Consider the following 19957-nt stretch of genomic DNA (forward strand, 5'->3'; position numbering starts at 1 on the left):
AAACAGTACTTTCCTTCCATATACATATACATCTATCTGTATGTTCAATATAGTAAAGGAACTGGTTGGCTCAACTGTGGGACTATACTATAGCTTATTATATACTATAATTTATAATGTACTACTAAAAAGAAAGGTTGCAAAGCGATGCACATGTTAAAGTTCCATACTTGTAAAAAAATAAGAGGGCAAAAGTCCCATGTGAGAATGTGTTTGCATATATTTATAAAAAGCATAGGAAAAGGTGGATAAGACATCACCACACTGGACTAATAACACTGTTTACTGGAATGGAGTGGGTTTGGCAAGAAAGGGAGATATTAACATTTTCTTTATACAATATCTCTATATTGTTTGAATTATTACAAGAAGCATACATTATTTTTTTACTTTTTTCCATCCTCCCCAAAGTCTACAAACTAACTTCAGAAAACAACAATAATTTCTTGCAGTTTTATTCTTTCAAGAGAAAACAGAAAGAAAATAGTGTATGTGATGGTTCCCATGCTCCCTGACCCTAGGTAGTTTGCTGGGGTGTTAAACCTGTGAGGAAGGTTATTTTAGTTCCTAAGGTGGACCTCTAACAATGACCTCTGATTAAGTCTGAATAGGTCACCCACTATTTTCTCTAGTCCTTGACCTTGAATTTCTCTAACTCCTTATTCAAGGTCTATTTCTCAGCATCAGTTCAACTAAGGTCCAGGAATGGGTTATAGTTCCTGGAATTTGGTCCCGATGCAAAAATTCTTATTCTGGCTCACTCCTTTTTCCTTTTGTATGTGTATGTTATTCAGACAGGCTCAAAACTATCTCATTTATTATTTCAAGAGAATCATCCTTATCTTATTTTAACTGATAACCTATTAGTAATCAACCAACAAACATCCTTTGAGAGCGTAGTTAAGTACCTATATGAGAACACTAATATTATATATATGTTATGTATACGTTATATATATGTATCTTTGTAATCTGCTTTGCCTTAAAATTGGTAAGGGTTTATTACTTTGGGAAATAATCTATTCTGGAATCATACAGTCTCAAAGATATATCCGAAACTACTTCTTAGCATATAGAATAATCTTTAGTGGAATTCTAATGAGTTAGCATATGAGTCTCTCTCTTTATGACAGTGAGAGATTTTGCATAATGTACTTCTGGAAAATAAAATATTAATTATTTAGTATTTCTCTTCCTTCCTTAGTAGTCATAGAGAATAGATAGAATCTTCAGGGGTTTTTCAGCCTTTTCATTCCAGAAAGGAATTTTTAGATGGTTTATTTCTCTGAACCAAAGAAAGAAGTAGCTACTTCTTTATTGCTATTCCAGAAAGAATGAAAACACTGGCTTTTCAGAATATACATTAATTGGAAACAATATGATCATTATATAAATAATTTCAGAAATTGCATTTAGCCACCACTAACAGAAACCCACAAAATAGGGATAACAATGAACCTGAAGGTAGAAAGTTATTATCAGTAGGGCAGCTTCATGATGGGAATAGGAACTCAGAGTCCTTTTCTTTTTACTCAGCCATATTTCCTGATCTCTTTTCCTCATGCTTACAAGATGGCTCCATTTCCACCACTCTGTTGAGTACCTTAGTCCCCACTCTAACTCTATCAGACTATGGTGTGGGCAGAAAACAGGAAGAACAAGGCCCTGACCAAGTGTGCTAGCAGAGTCAGCCTGGTATGAAAGTTCAAACCTTACTGGCCAGAGATGTGTCATATAGGTATCCTTAGCAACGGGGAGCTGGAAAATGTAATTTTGCCACTTCTCTCCCTCCCTCCAGAAAAAGCAAGATCCTAGTAGCAAAAAATAAGAAAATGGATATTAGGTTGGTAATTCCTAGTCTCTGCCAACAATAAGCAATCCTGAATGAAAGCTTTTTTCCCCCTTTCTTTGTTAAAAATCAAACTATGCTGCTCTAGAATCTACCCCAAGAACAAAACCGACTAAGCAAACAAAATATACTTACATTTATTTCGAAATGTTTTTTGAAATTTTACATTTCGTTGGTTAACAAATTGTGGTATGTTCAATTATTTTTACTTTTTTAAAAAATATGACAATGGTTATATGTATTACATGCAAAGAAAAAGTAGTTGCATGCATATTAATTAGCCCTATTTATCTTTTCTTAGTAATAAGTATCTTAATAAATATCTTAATAAATATCTTTCCTTAGTAATAAGGATACTCTGTATTTTATATTCAATTCGAAGTTTCTTTTTCCACCACTGTAAAGACAAAGTTACTGGAGAGTTACTGACTACGCCTGTGCAGTCAGTGAGGCAGATCCTCTTAATGCCCTGCCCAGACTCCAGGCCACTGACCCAATCTTAAATACTTGAGGAAATAGAAAGGTATTTCACAGAATGTGGTTACCAACCAAAGACTCATTCTCATTCTCTAGTAAAACTAACCTCACTTCCCACTTATGGTATATTTATCACATCTCCAAAAGCAATTTTAGCTTATTATTATTTTTTTTTTCGTGCTGTATGACCTTTAATTAGGTATAAAGACTTCCAATCACGTCACCTAGGGACCATTCTACCCGCTGCTCTGTTTGGCCGCCAGTCTCTTGTCTCTCTCTTCAGCAATGGTGAGGCGGATACCCTTTCCACGGGGAAGAGAAATCCATGGTTTGTTGCCTTTGCCAATAACAAAAATGTTGGAGAGTCAGGTGGCAAAACTGTTGCCATTGGCGTCTTTCACGTGAACCACATCAAACGAACCAGGGTGTCTCTCTCTGTTGGTGATCACACCAATTCTTCCCAGGTTAGCACCCCTAGTCACCATACACAGATTACCAGTGTCAAACTTGATGAAATCAGTAATCTTTCCAGTTTCCAGCAGGGCATGTTATATCAGTTCGGACCTTGCCATCAATCTTAATAAAACGCTGCATACAGATCTTCTTTACTTCATCTCCTGTTAGGGCATACTTAAGTCTGTTCCTTAAGAAAATGATGAGAGGGAGACACTCTCTCAGCTTATGGGGACCAGTAGATGGGCGAGGAGCGAACACACCAGTCAGTTTATCCAGCATCCAATGCTTTGGAGCTGCTACACGCTTCAGATGTTTCTTGGGACCACGAGCCATGGCTGCGCTAGGAACGAAAAGCCTTATTTTTTTTTTTAATGTCTAAAAATCGTTTTCATTTTTTACCTAATTCACAGCTCTATGACATCATCTCTTCAAGATCCTTCCTCATTCCATTTGAGACACAGACGCCTTACCTTTTTCCCCGCAAAAAGTGTTCTAAAAAACACTTCCAAAAATTTAAAAGAAATATCTCTAGCGTTGGATCAAAAGAGAAATGTTCAGCCGTTTGAGTCATGCCTTTCAAAACACTGAGAGTTTAGAAGACGCTATTTCAAAACATCTACGGTTCTTGGGCTGACATTAGATTCTCTAGATCCACTTCCTTATAAATCTTCAATTCCAACATCAAATTTTCACAGGAGAAAAAAAAAGTTAAGGAGGTGGGTTATGAGAAAAAGCTTTTGGGAACCAGACACCCACGTTTGTTTTCTATCATCCAGTATGAGTCAAGAAACTTAGAATCAACAGTGATTGAGCAATTTATTTTTAATGGCAATGAAAGGAAATTATAAATGTTAAATGCAGTCTTCTCTTCTCATGAAGATGTATTATCTGCCTCTGAGCTCATCTGAGAGAGCAGTAGTTCAATTTTGCAATGTTTACATGATGTACCTAATTTTGAAAGAAAACAATCTGTCTTGGTCAAATTTTCTTGTGGTGACTTAGGTTTGGAAAGAATGGATTTTGCATCTAGGATACAAAAAGATGCCTGTTGTGGCAACAAGAAAAAAACCCATAAAATGTGTTTAACGAATTATCCCCAATCACCGTTTTTAGAAGGTCATAGCTCTCTACAGAATGGGGGTTGCTTGACTGTGCTTTTGAATCACCTGGACAACTTTAAGAGACACGGACACTTGGTTCAATACTCTTAGAGATTCTTAAGTAATTGAGCTGATGTGCTACTGGGACAGAGAGCCTCTCTTCCAGAATATGCTGTTCAAACTCCCTTACCATGTTCCAGCCACCCAACTGGGAAGTTTTAAGATGTTTCATGATTCAAGCCACTGCATTTTTCTCATTCACCTTCAGGTGAAAGACCAGATGCATTCCTGAGAACAGTGTGGAAGGTGAACTCTGAACTCCCAGAAATTTACAAGGCTATGTTTATGCAACTCTAAATTTTAATAGCCACCCTCAATTCTAAATTCATTACTTCTCTCTCTCTCTCTCTCTCTCTCTCTCTCTGACACACACACACATGCATGCATTTGATAAAGAAGGGAAATGGAACTCCTACATTAGAAACAAAGAGGAAAGGTTAGTTAAGGCACAGAGAGGTAGAAATAACTTGAAACACAGTGTCTCTCATCTTTCCATTCAACTAACTCTGGAGGTGGATGTATTTATGTCCTCCTGAACCTTTGCTTCAGTTACCAGGGGCAGCTGGGGCAGGAGGGAGCAATGGTTTTAACAGTCCCTGTAGCACCTGCGAGACACCTCTCAGTAGTAAGAACCTTGGAATGCTCAGGATGGCTTCCCGGACCGCTTGCTCTTGATGGGCATACCCAGCTTCCCTGGATGCCCTGGAGGGAAAGCTATCTCTGGAATAAGGTCTCATCCCTAAGATTAGCCCCGTGGTCAATGGGGACACTCTCTGAGTTACACAAGACAGATACCACAGCATTTTACTTCACTCCAATTAAAACTGAGAAAAAGTGAAAGAAAGATGACAGAAAACTTAATGTACCATAGGATGCTTTTTGATATTGGGATTATGGGAGCTTGGAAGTTCTTCCAACACTACTCTTCCCTCAAAGCTTCAATGGGCAACACCCTTGTTATAAAAAGAATATGTAAGGCAAACTGACTTTGGAGGATAAGATGCGCATTATACATCTTTCTTCTACCATTAGTTTTCTGAAACCAGAATACTCTAATGCAAAAGATCTCACAAAACAAAAACAAAAACAAAAACAGGAGTTGGCCCTTTTCTAATTTCATGACCTATATTCCTAACTGTAAATGCTTCTGAAATCAGAATAACTATGAATGACAGTCAAGCTGTAAGGTAGCATGCTGTTTTGCAAGACTTGAAGAGAAACCCTTATCTCTCTTTGCATTAACAAGCATAAAATGAGAATTGATATGCTCGTTTCTTTTTTTCTAATATACTCATTTAATACCCACCACACTGTCATTGAGCATCTGTGTGTCACGCACAGTACTAACTCCAGTGACTGCAGTGATGAGTAAGATTTGATTCTTATGAGAAACAGTGTAGTAGGGGCAATACTGAAGGTGTGCAGAAAATCCTTTAGCACAGACTCAGAAGGGACATAAAGCGAGAACAGGTGTGTGTGTGTGTGTGTGTGTGTGTGTGTGTGTGTATACCCAAATGATTAAGAACTTGAGAGAGAATGCCTACAGTGAGATCTATTTATTTGTCTTCTTCCATAAGAAATCTTAGCACATACTTGGGGCACCTGGGTGGCTCAGTGGGTTAAAGCCTCTGCCTTTGGCTCAGGTCATGATCTCAGGGTCCTGGGGTCAAGCCCCGAGTCGGGCTCTCTGCTCAGTGGGGAGTCTGCTTCCTCCTCTCTCTCTCTGCCTGCCTCTCTGCCTACTTGTGATCTGTCAAATAAATAAAATTAAAAAAAAAAAGACAACAAGATTATCTTAAAAAATGGAAGTCTAACCACCAGCATTATGCTTACTTCGTCAAGCTGCTCAAACAGCTGTTGGGATGAACTGACAAGCTCCTGTTATAAACGTCTTTTAGGTTTGATGTTAGAAGTCTCAACATAGACATAGTTGGTGAATTTTCTGTCTACTGGTAAACGTATCTTGATGGTGACACACATATAAAACACTGTATGACCTTACAGACTCTCAAAGCACTCTGCCCCACCTTTCTTTAATGTCTGTTTCTTTCTTTCTTTCTTTAAAAAAAAAAAAAAAGATTTTATTTATTTATTTGACAGAGAAAGAGAGATCACAAGCAGGCAGAAAGGCAGACAGAGGGGAGGGGGAAGCAAGCTCCCTGCTGAGCAAAGAGCCGGATTCGAGGATCGATATCAGGACCCTGAGATCATGACCTGAGCTGAAGACAGAGGCTTAACCCACTGAGCCACCCAGGTGCCCCTAATGTCTGTTTCTTAATCGCTGGTTTTAACCATGTTCCCCAGATGCCTGAACACAGAAGTAAAAAAGCTTCAAGATAACTCAGTATCCACATAGATGTAGTTTTCAAACACTTTCAAGCCACAGAACCCTTTTCTTAAGGCAAAATCTTATGAGGGAGAGAAATACACAAAGCAGATTAAAATAGGACTCTGCTGGTTAAAGGCAAGAGGTAGCTTAAAGCCTCCTGAGTGGATTCCTCCCCAGTTCTCTGTTCTCCAGCTGCTGCTTCCTCTCCTTCTCAAGCTCCTACCTGAGGCTTTCCACAGAAGCCCTTAGGTTCCTCAAGGCACAGCGGGCAGACCACTCTCCTAAGGAGAGCAGATATTTCATGGAACACAGCAATCACGTCTTTTTAGTTGAGCCTGACTGGAGAGGAGTTTCAGGCACTAATCCAAATCCCCTAAAGCTACTGTGTTTTGTTCTGTCACAAACCAGACACAAACTTTGGCATGTCCCTGCAACTTTGTGAATCGGCCCTCCTTTCTACCATAATGTCCTGAAAGGTTGTTTTAACACTTAACACAAAATAAGACAAAACAAAAAACCTTGCAAAATTAATTTGTAACTCTAAGCACCATTCAAATACAAAGACTTCTGAAAATGTGTAGACTTTTCCTTTGAGTTAACTGGGGTAAAATGAAAACAACTTTAGATCCAGAAAGGTCTGCATTTCTATCTCAGTTCCACAATTTACCATATATGTGACTTTGACTGAGTCATTTGATCCTCCTGGACCCTCAGTTTCCTAATTTTCAAAAATGAAGGCAGTAAAGGCAAACAGGGTTATTGTAAAAGATATATGACAGTACGAAGTCCCCACCTAGCCCAATGTTTGGTAGATGCTAGCCATCAGATAAATGTTCATTGGACCCAAATGCATTTATTTAAAAAAAAAAAAGCCACATCATTTCTCTTTAATATGGATTCTACATCATAGCACTGCACTGTAGCAAATATATTAGCAATTGACTCACCTGAAAAATGGTGCTATATAAATGCAAATTGACTTCGCACAATCACACTTACTCATCAGTATATGCTTCCATCTTTCTTTCTTAAAAACCATATCTATGTCTTCACTCTGGATAGCTACTACCTTTAGAAATTAATGAGTAAAATTTTTCATTTCTCAGCTTTTTCTCTTTTTTGATAGAAAAAGCTCATTTCATCAAAGGTGACTTGATGAAAATTTACAGTCAGATTAAAATGTAGATGTTATATCTTTAAAACTAGAACATTTACTGTTTTTCTTCTTAAATCATTCTTTTGATAAAATATACTTACATATTTCCTATTATAGATGATATTTTGATATTTTTCTGTGTCTTATTGACAAGAGACTACCGTGGGAGTCTTAGAAAAAGAAACATAGAAACCAGAAAAAGACCACCCTGCTATCTAGCTTTTCTTTTATTTGTTTGATGACTATTTTTGAAATCTTGAAATATGTGAAATACATGTCTTGCCAAATCTTTATATGTTTTGTCACTTCCAATAAGAAATTAGATCTCACATCTGTTTCTGTTTTGAGAATACATCACTTTTTTTTTTTTTTAAACAGACATGAAAATCAGAAAATGGAGGGATCAGAAATCTGTGCTGAGAATTTAAGTCTCTGGTTGGAGACTGGGGCAGTGTGGGAGTGCCCTGAATTCAAGGTAGGTCCTCCATCTGGTGGAGGTGAAAGCAATCCCAACCACTCTCCACTACCCCAAGCAGCGCATCACAGTTGTAAGAACAGCAGAGGCTATCTCATCTAAAATACTCACTGGCGGGCGCCTGGGTGGCTCAGTGGGTTAAGCCGCTGCCTTCGGCTCAGGTCATGATCTCAGGGTGTTGAGATCGAGTCCCACATCGGGCTCTCTGCTCAGCAGGGAGCCTGTTTCCTCCTCTCTCTCTCTCTGCCTGCCTCTCTGCCTACTTGTGATCTCTCTCTGTCAAATAAATAAATAAAATCTTTAAAAAAAAAATAAATAAATAAAAAATAAAATACTCACTGGCTCTTCCAAACCGGAAGGAAATTATTTAATAAGTTGCTATCTCATGCCATTAAAATAGGGTGATATTAATTCTCTTCAATTAAAATTAGTGTCCATTTATTAAAAGTTTATTTTATTAGTTCTGCTTGGGGGAAGAGAGATTTCTTATTCCACCCTACTTCACGAGGCTGAACTGATTAGATAAAACATGCCTTTGGTGCAATTGTTAGTTTCTGGGCAACAACTGCAGCGATCGTAACATACCTCCAGAGGGGAAACAGCACATCAGATGCCATACAGTGCACCAGCAACAATAAAAACCGCTGTATGAAACTACAAAGGTAGAGTCTGTTGACAATGCTAATGACAGGCAGGAAAGTAAATGTACTTCCGTGGCAGGGACTTCATTATACATACAATTATTGTCTTTGAATGATGTTTAGTGGAACAGTCATCGCTAAAAAGAACACTTGTCCTACCTGCATTCATTCTTGGAGGAGGTAGTGAATGAAGTAGGCAGGCATCAGAGTTAGGTAACAAATCTAATTCTGTAGCCTTCAAAAACAAAACTTCCTGAAGCCTGCCTTCTCTCTAAGGAAATGGGAGATATAGGAGTGAAATGTGCTTTTGGTTATCACTTTGCAAGTGATGATAATGACAACCTTTCTCCTGCCCAATGGCATGTACCTCACTGAGACTGTTTCATTGAACCCTGCAGAATATTTATACTACTACATTTGGCATTTTTTTTTATGGTCCAGGAACTTAGAATACTGTATTTCCAATATCTCTCTTTTAGAAAAAAAGCAAAATAAAATGATTTCAACATGGATTGTTTAAGTTGTTTCTCTTTTTCAAAGATAGTAAGAGACTACTTCCCACTGGTTGTTTTAATTGTTGGCTTATTTGTGCCTCATAGTGTCCTAAGTAAGCAGTCGAGACCAGAGAGAATTGCTTTATCAATTCCAAATGCCCAGAATAGAGACTCTCACGCTTGGATCTGGTCATGTAGCCATCTGATCCAATTGTGCAATAGAAGCTGGAATGGGGGAGATTCGGCCCTGCGGGCTTCACTACTCAGAAAAAGGGACCACAGTTGCCGGGTGGGTAGATATCCTGAAACACTGTCTACTGCTTGTTAAATTGCCTGAAGGCCCTATAGAGATATGTAGGGCAGACCTATTCTTGATTTATCATCTCTCTTTCTCCAGAATGAATTTTAAATGGTGTAGAAAATGATCACAAAAGCAGAAAAGGGCAATTAGAATTGTTTCTAAATTGGATTTTTATGAAATAATTATGACATGCAAAGAGAAAAGAGATTACACTTTTAAGCTCCAAGGTAATTAGTTAGTTAATGCAGTTACATGCCAAATTTACATATGAGTTCCCTAGCAACCAAGATAACATAGAAATCTGACAGATTATAGAGTTCTCCTGTCCAGAAAAAGTGATAAAAGGAAAGAATTTTTTTCCAGCCACTGACCTTTAGAAAGAATTCATAAATTAGGTGTTTACTTAAGAATGTTTAAAAAACATTCTTCAAATAGATATTTTTATTTCATCCTTTTGTGGAAGCTGAAGGAATAACACTAAACTTTAATTCAATAAACTTATGGGGGTGAAAGATTAATGTGGTTTGGTCTACAAATACCTCTGGGAACTATTGATTTCTATATCACAACTTATTGTGGGGTCTTCACCAGGCCTGAGTTCATCTAGAAGGATAGGCTGAAAGCTATGTAGCAATTTTCTGAATATTTAGAAATATAATGTTACATCTTCCAATTATTTTTAAATAACACTTATTATAGAAGTATGCAACCATTGTAGTAATTGAAAAAAAATCAACTTCACGTTGTCACTACCCAGTGATCGCCACAATTAAATTCTTGGGCATATCTTTCCAGATATTTCTGAAAGTGTTGTTATTCTTTTTCAGTCTGTGCCCCCCCCCCCCACCAAATCACCAATCTCAGTCTTCTTCTTTCAACACATTTTTATATCATCTAATACTAAGACCAAATTCAAATTTACCCAATTGTCCCTAAAATACCTTTATACCTGGTTGGTCCAAATCTGGATCCAGGCAGACTCAGTCTATCTGGTTATTAGGTCTCTTTTAGTCAAGCACGAACTTTTTATTATGGCTACAATAATGCTGAAGGGCCAGGGCCAGTAGCCCTGTGGAGTGTTTCACCTTCCAGATTTGTTTAGTTATTCAGATAATCCAGCAGGGGTTTGGAGGGATGGAAAAATTAAGGGGCCCAGATGCTATCTGTCATGGATGAGAAAGACTCTAGTAGGTGGAGGTGGAGAAGGCTCTAAATGCAGGATGGGTTAGTCTGGGCACTGGCTGTCAGGGGAGGATCCCCTCCTATGAGTTGTGATTAGGATGGCAGTCAGCAGAAAGGGGTGGGGAGCTAGCAGTGGGCCAGGACTTCACCCAATGAAGCAGACACTAGGTGGAGACATGTTTACTGGAGCGTGTCTCTTAGAAAATATGAATTAGTGGCTCTGCCAACCAAGGTTTGGCTTTCAGCACTATCCTTTCAATGGCACAATTAGCCCATCTGAGTGACAGTCTCACTGCAGTGTTCCTGAGAAAGGAAGGAGCTTTCCTCTGCCTGTGTTGATATTTGCATTTTATGGGGGCCTTTTCACAAGGGGACAATTCATTCAAGAGTGGTAACATACTCATCTCTGTGTCTGCAGTATCTGGCACAGTCCTTGGTACAATGAAAAACAGACTTCGGGGACATCCCTAACACATAACAAGTGTGACTATTCAGAACGGTCTTAGGCACAAGCAAGAGAAACCCTTTTGTAAATGGCTCTACTCTGGGCTCCTTCAGTCATGCCACCCTTATAGGGTGAGGTACCCCTGAGGCTAAGGGGCATGCCCATCTAGGGTTCCAACCCCATTTCTAGACTGAGCTATATATACATAGACCCTGCAATTCACTGTGCAAATGGCTCCAAATGTGTTTTGAAGGACTTGAGTGACCTCCTGCAGGCCTGAATTCCTGGAAGCTCCCCTAAGCCAATAGTATATGCATCTCTAGGCCTGGGGGCTTGGTCACGGGATGACTATTAGCAGGGGTTAGAGATGGAGTTTGGACCAGAGACGTGTCCATACGTGAACTCAGGAGATGCCTTCAGATTTGGATGGAGCTGAAGTTGAAAGAGAAGTAGGACAGGCTGCAGGGAGTAGTGGGGGGAGGCCAGAGCTTAGACCAGCTCCCCCTACCTTGCCAATCCCAGCTGGAAACTCTGAGGAGTCTAAGAGTGCTAAGTTCTAACCCCGGCTGCCAGTTCATTATGGAGAAGTGTTTGTCAAGGTAGGAGACAAGGACTTCTTTCTTAATAGTATTTTTTTCTTAATATATATGTTTAAGTATTTATTTATTATTCATTAATTTTTACAAAGATTTTATTTTATTTGACAGACAGCGAAATCACAAGTAGGCAGAGAGGCAGGCAGAGAGAGAGGGAGAAGCAGGCTCCCTGCTGAGCAGAGAGCCCGAAGCAGGGCTCAATCCCAGGACCCCAAGATCATGACCTGAATCAAAGGCAGAAGCTTAACCCACTGAGCCACACAGGCACCCAATGTTTAAGTATTTAGACAAATGGTATAGGACTTCCATGTATACCCTTGCCCCAAGTTCGCAATCACTAGGGTTGTGGGCAGGGGTGGAGCCTGTAGGCTCGCACTTGTTGAAGGCAATGCTCCTCAGAGATAATTGCTTATGTTTTTCCTACCTTTTTTCTTAAGTCCTTAGAGTCAACTAATCTACATCTAGTGTCCCCTGTCCCTGAGTTAGTGGAGCATGAGTCTCAGAAGTCAACCAAACTCATGGGAATCCTTCATAGGCCCTATGTTCCTCTCTGAGACTATCATTATGGGGCCATTAGTGAGTCAAAATTTAGTCTGAGAAATAGTTCACGGATTATCCAGGCTCCCCATTGCCTCTTCTCTTGCTCCACTTTAAACAATTCTACTACCATTTCCTACTTCCACCAGTACAGTATAAAGAAAACATCTATTAATTTTATTGAGTTCATGTCCCTTGTAATGAACATATGTATTAGAAGTATAAAAAAAAGTTAATTTTAAAAAAAAAATTATTTATTTTATTTGAGAGAGAGAAAGAGAGAGGAGCGGAGGGAGGGGCAGAGGGAGAGAGAGAATGCTCAAGCAGACTCCCCCCTGAGCAAGGAGCCCATTTGGAGCTCGATTAACAGGATCCTAAGATCATGACAAGCCAAAATCAAGAACTGGCTGCTTAACCGACTAAGCCACCTGAGTGCCCTGTTATTTTGTTTTTGTAACAGCCACTGATATGGATATATTCCAATGTTTTTGCTCTCCATTAAAAACTATGGCCAAAAGTTGACTAAAGACTGATTTTAGGAGAAACAACAAAGAGCTAATAAACATTAAATGTTTAGGGAATCATACACTAGAGAAATATTTTTGCAAAGGAAAAGGGGGAAAATGAACATTTCTATCTTGTAAGCTATAGAAATATCCTTACTTTCATAAGCAACAGTTTTCTCTTTCCAACCCGAATTACACATCTCAACCATATCAGAGACACTTCCTTGTAATAATTTTGTAAGGAAAAAAGATCATGTGCCAGCAAAATTCAATCCTTGGTTTGAAATGTATTTATACATTATAAGTGAGGTCAGAACAAAATGATTCAGAGAATGGAGGGAAAGTTTCCTTTGATGTGTTCTGAGAATAAGAGAAGCCCCAGTGCCCAGATGGAAGGGCCATTTGCTTTGTATTTTCCTTCTTTCTCTCTCTGAGGACAAACTATTGCAGAGATCCTCAGACAGATATTTCATAGGAAGGCTCATAAGTAAAAACATCCGAACCTTGGGAACCTGATCTCCGTTACCAATTCTACATTTCCAAAAGGGCATTTAAATACATCATTGTTTGTTCCCAGTGACTAGTTAATTGCATTTTGATTTGGTAATTGCAAACAGATCCCCCAGTCTCTCAGCTTTTCTATAAGCATAACAATCTTTAATGTGATGGAACCAGAGTTATACTTATAAATTCCAGAAGAGGTTCATATTAGATTCTCAGATGATTTTTCTGCTCTTCTATTGTTAATGTTAGATCTGTATTTTTTTTCTTCAACTTACAACAATAGTTATCATTGATTCAATGTTGATTTGGACTATCGGGAAATTGTTCAAAGATGGTGGCAGAAAAGACCACAAAAATGCTCACATTATTGCATTTTATACTACAGATTATTTACATTTTCATGCATTCCAGACCTAGAGAAAGAAAGAGTCCCTACAAGAAAAGGAGAACTTTTCCTGAATTGGGGAGACAGGGGAATTATAAGCTATCTTTGAGAACGCTACATTTTTGTTATCATATTTGTATCATCTCTAAAGTGAGACACGATTATTGTTGAATTAGTGGGATTCTGAGCATTTCTGAGATGAAAGCAATGATAAAAGTGAAGGGACTCTCCAAAGCAGTAAACACAATGAACCAGTAATAACCTGCAACAACAACGGCAAATCTCACAGACATTATACTAAACAAAGAAGTTAGACATAAGAGCCTACATACCATGTGATTTGTTATATGATGTTCAGCAACAGGCAAAGGTAATCTACATTAGCTAAGTCAGAACACTGTTAACTCGGGGGTAAGGGCTGGACATGCCTGGGGGAGAGCATGAAGATTCTAGGGGATGGAAACGTACTAGAGTTTGACTGAGGTAGTAGTTACCCAGGCTTGTACATAATAAAAAGTCATCCATCTGTATAGTCCTAAAATTTGTGCATTTTATACACTCTACTACTATATGTTTAACGTCAATTTAAGAAAAAATGAAGAGAACAAAAGAGCTAGCTTCTGTTTCTCTCCTCTCTCTAGTTCCTGCTCTGTTTTCCTTTATTTAGCTTCCCTCAGCTCTTTTTCTCTCTTCTCTTTTTCTTCATATCTTAAATAGAAGGTGTTAGGAGAGTGAAGAATTTGTGAGACTGTGAGAAAATAAACTGGATTCAAATGTTATTGTATTTGGCTTGAAGCCAAACCAAATTCAAAATTTCCTTAAGGATAAAAAGTTTAAATACATAATAAAATTAGCTAACATTTGTTTATTACTTCATAGTTTACAAAGCTTTCCCACATTATCTCATTTGATCATGAAACAACACTATAAAATGCACATTCAGGCCTTCGTTTTATAGATGAAAGAAACCAAGCTCAGAGAGTTGAAATGACAAAGTTCATAGTGAGTAAGTGGTAGAGTCCTTATTTAAACTAATTCAGGAGATCCATGAACTTGAATAGAAAAACTAATTTATATCTTTATTTTATAACTTCCAACTAAGAATTTCTTTCCATTTTCAATGTATGCAATAAACCTCAGTAGCATTAATGATACTTGTGACTGCTACTGTCTTAGTCAGTTTGGGCTGCCATAACAAAATACTATAGACCAGGTGGCTTAAACAATGAACATTTATTTCTCCCAGTTCTTGGGGCTAGGAAGTCCAAGATCAAGGTGCTAGCAGACTTGGTATCATAAGGACCATTTTCTGACTTACAGCTGTGTCCTTACGTGGCAGAGAAAGAGAACAGAAAAAGTTCTGATCTTTCTTCCTTTTCTTATAAGGCCACTAATCCCAACATGGGCACCCCTCCCTCATGCCCTCATCTAAACCTAATCACCTACCACCTCCAAATGCCAATACATTAGGGATTAGGGCTTCAGCATCTGAATGGGGGAGGCGCTTATAAATAGAGCATAGGAGTCACCAACAGAAATAACAGGTATTTCTTATCTTCGAGTTGAAAAAGATATCTTGAGCTATCATTTACATAGACGACTACTTTATAACCAGTGCTAGATTACATATGTTTGAGTATCTTTTATATAGATGGTCACAGCAACTATCTAGGCACTTCGTGGGTCAGGCAACATGATGAATTTGAGGGTTCTTACTCTGGTGACCCACATACCTTGGTTATTTTCCAGTACTTCATACCTCTAATTGTTGGTGATCAGTCCTTGGAAGGAGGTGAATTAAAGACCACCCATACCTAATGTTCTCATTCAAGCCTACATATCTTTAAAATATAACATTTAACTTTAACTTTCATATATTTTCAATATACTGTCTAAGTATGCAATGCATTAATAAAGGAATACATACAATATAGTATTATATTAAAAATATTCTGATAACTACATTTCATTATAACTAGTTTTCTTTGTAGTACTATGCATTTTATTTTATGAGTGAAAAACACTCTTCTGAGAAGGTATCCCTAGGTTTCACTAGCCTGCTGAAAGGGACATAGTACAAAAAGGTTAAGAACCTCTGCTTCGGGGGTACCTGCCTTGCTTAGTCAGATGAGCGGCTGCATCTGGCTCAGGTCATGATCCCAGAAGTCCCGGATCTGGCCTTGTCAGGCTCTGCACTCAGCGGGGAACCTGCTTCTTCCTCTCCCTCTCCCGCTGCCCCTCCCCCAGCTTGTGCTCTTGCGCTCTCAACCTCTCTCACTCTCTCACTCGCTTACTCTCTCGCAAATAAATAAAATCTTTAAAAAAAAAAAAAAAAGAAGCACTTCTGCTTCAGACCTGTGCTTTTTCCATTATGTGATCAATTTATAACATTTAAGAATAACAGGAACAAATTTAGGGAAAGTGCTTTAAGAAGTAAAAATTCATCATGTGTATCACTCATTTTCTCCAGCTATTGCTTAAAAACTAGGTGAAATGTTTTAACTTTTTTCTTCTAGATCTCTTCAGTGTCAGGATCAACCCAAACCAAGCATATTTATATTACAAATTCCCTTGACAGTAGGTGAAGATGTAACCATTAGCTCGTCTACGTTTCCTTTTTTTATATCTAAGTGCCTGATGCCAGTCAAGGTAACTAAACAAAAGCATGTGTTCTGCCTTCATTCGGTCTAGTCCCTTTGCAAGCTAGGTAGTGTTGTTAGTCCTGTGTTGCTGCTTTCTAGAAATGGCAAAGTAGTAGTTTATTTATCAGCCTAGGACTATGAATACTGTGTACAAAGAGTCTTGGCAGCTATACGGCGGGTACCATCCTGGAGCAGCGTTCTAACAGTATACTGCAGAAGCCTGTGTTCTGATAAGAACATGTGTCATCCCATACCACTCTGAAGTCGTATTGCAACAAATATTAATAATACAGTAATGATGCTGTCTTTTAATGTAAGAACTGCAAAGCTCTATTTCTTAAAATGAATCAAATGTTATTGCTCCAATTATGTATATGATGGAAATGAAAACAAAACTGGTTAATCCATTTGAAAAAAAAACATCTAAAAGTACCTAAAAATAAAGGTGATAGAAACAGCAGAAGATGCCCAACTGCTTCTATCCACATTTCTTTCTTTTCATTTTATTGAATTAAAAAACAATCACATGTACTGGGCACTTGCAAATGATAAAAATACATTTACACTGAAATACTGCCTTAAATATAAAAATAAATCCGCAAGTGTATTGCCAAATCCGGTACTTAAATTATTTTTCTTCATGGTAGTGAAGTGTGGTGGTTGAAAGGGTAGAGTTTAAAACCTTCCTAAATCCTAGGAAGAATTTCTAGCAATGAGAAACTGAACAAGTTTTTTAATCTCTCTGGGTCTGTTTTCTCATCATAATTTTTTAAAATTTAAATCCCAGTGTAGTTAACATAGTGTTATATTAGTTTCAGGTATACAATACAGTGTTTCAACAGTTCCAAATATTACTCAGTGATCATAAAGATAAGTGTGCTCTTAATGCCCTCTCATTGTAAATTAAAGATAACAGTACTTCTGTGTTAGAACACTGGGCACAGGAAACACTCAACAATGGTAACTATTATAAACCACTCAAACCTTTTAAAAATAGATGCAGATAAAAATTACATTTAATTTTGTTTCCATACATAAACTGAAAATTCCTTCAAGGTTTTTTCTATTTCTTTTTTTATAATACATCCTTTAAAAGATCCAGCTGGTTAACATTAGGTTTCTAATGCATTGAATGAAATACCTAAAATAAGTGAATTCTACAAGGAAGACATGTTTAGAAGTCTTCGAAAACTTGATCATTTCCCACTGTTTAATACATATCCTAAAATGACAACCAAAAATATATGATCCACTCTGTCTATACATAAGAAATCATTTGGTCACCTTGGATATTATAAATATAATCACCTTTCCCACTGAATTGGTTTTCTAAGGCCACAAAAATGTCCTGTCATGACTAATCACAAATCCTCAGCAGCACATAAAAATACACATCGATTGCTCACGCATCTGGGGTCTGGGGCTCAGCATCTCTGTGATGTAGGCAAGGTTCACTAGCTAATGGCTGACCTGGGATGTCTGTGGCTAGGGTGACTGACATGATTCAGTACTACCCCACGTGGATCTTATCATTCAGTTTAGTTCAGATGTGTTAGTCTCATGGCGGTGGCATAGGATAGAAGCAAACACAAATGCACAAACGTCTTTCCAAGTCTCTGCTTGGCTCTATCTTCTAAATCCTACCAGCCAAGGTGAGCCCGCACTGCTCATCTCTGAATAAAGAGGCAAGAAAATATACTACACCTCCAGACAACAAGACCTGCAAAGTCCCACAAAAAGGACACAGACCTAGGGAAAGGTGAAGAACTGAGACCATTACTGTTCTCAGTGAACTATACCCATGTTCATGTATGTCACTGCTGCAGAGTCCACCAGGCTAATATAACTGACACCCTGGAAGACTAACTTCCAGGCATCATAGTAGATTAACGTATGCATGCTTGCCCTTTGAATGCCACCAGGTACCATTTTCTCCCTTTCTTGCATTTATCAATTCCCCTCAAATACTGTCTTACCCAAATTACTGCTTCCATGTCTTTTCTTCTAGAACAAATACAAACATTGCTACGTAATTGTACACACACACACACACACACTATAATACAGAGAAAAAGTATAAAGTATAAAAAGTATATACATATATTTATACTTTTTCTCTATATTATAGTGTGTATATATATATACACACTATATATAGAGTAAGTACATAAGTTTTATATATATATAAAAGTATATATATACTTTTCTCTATATTACTCTATATACTTTCTCTATATTACTTTTTCTATGTTATATACACACTATAAATATATATATGTACATATATATATATATATATATATATATACTTTTTCTCTATATTATAGTGGGTCTCTGTAGACTACAACTGGAACATTTAAATTTTGCACATGTCAAATTTAAGTGCACCTAAAATTCAGATTTATGATGAGTATCTCAAGGCAAATATACATTCTGTTGGGTTTTACTATTATGGAAGAGTCATGATTGATGGTTTATAGTATTCTCTCCTAGTCACTATTGTCGCTTATATTTATATTCTTCTATAAATAATGCAAATCTAACTAGAACTTGGTCCACAACTGACTTCTCTAACATCACCACGTCTCTTGTGCATGATGACCTGGCTAGCAACACTTTCACTTGTAAATCATATGTGAATGATACACAGCCTTGTCCTCGTGGCAGCATTTTTTACTATTTCCCTGGACACGGGTTTTCAAAAGGGAGTCAAGACTTCCCCCTCATTCTGTAAACCTTACATCATGTTCTTTTATATTTGGCATTTATGACATTCCCAGTGACTTTTCAATGAAGAGTCCCGCAGGAAAGGGGCGCCTGGGTGGCTCAGTTGGTTAAGCTACTGCCTCCAGTCCAGGTCATGATCTCAGCAGGGAGTCTGCTTCTCCCTCTGACCCTCCCCTCTCTCATGCTCTCTTACTCGCTGTCTCTCAAATAAACAAATAAAATCTTTATCAAAAAGAGAGAGAGAGACAGAAAGATTCCCACAGGAAAATCCTGAGGGAGGCACTTGATAACTTCTTTGAACTTCTTTCTGATACTGAAATATGAAGATAGTTTTCAGATAGGTTCTTTCTCCTGCAAATAATTTTTTTCCTCTTCTTTTCTTGGGACATTAGAAATTATGTCTATCTTCTATCCTTAGTCCTTGGTACATCATTAGCCTCACTGTCAGATCTCACTAAATATATGTTTGTCTGCCTCCAAGAAACGTCCTGCAGAGAAAGAATGCTGATAGTAAAAGACAAGTTTTCTGGAAATATCAAATGTGTATGCTCACATTACAGACCTGTAGTAAAAACTGGAGTGTCATACACTTAGTCAGTTTAAAATGATATAAGCTAATGACAGGAAACAAACTATGACATTTGACCGCCTTTGTTTGTTTTTGTTTTTGTTTTTGCCTTCTCCATCTCCTTCTACTTTGCTTGCACTATTGTCTATAATGACTACTTAGTATTTTATGCATCCATGCCAGGAGAAAGTATGTCTAAGGTGTGTATCCACTCTCCTTCTTGTGAAAGCTTTGGTTGGTTGGTTTGTTTTTGTTTCCCCATCTGGGGAACAATTCCTCCATTCCTCCACTGCACTATCCACTCTAATTCATTTCTGATGATTCTTGGAAGACCTCTCTGGGGCCTTTCGTTTTTCCTTTCTTTTCTTTTTTCAGGCTGTCATGGAAAGCAAACATATTGGCCTATAGAAGGTTATGTCTCACCCTCTCTGTTTCAGAGAAATATTTTTTTGAAGTTTTTATTTATTTATTTAGGGGGAAGGGGCAGAAGGAGGGGGAGGAGCAGGCTCCCCCAACACAAACACCCC

The sequence above is a fragment of the Mustela erminea genome, chromosome 3 (assembly GCF_009829155.1).
Source record: "Mustela erminea isolate mMusErm1 chromosome 3, mMusErm1.Pri, whole genome shotgun sequence".
Taxonomy (NCBI): domain Eukaryota; kingdom Metazoa; phylum Chordata; class Mammalia; order Carnivora; family Mustelidae; genus Mustela; species Mustela erminea.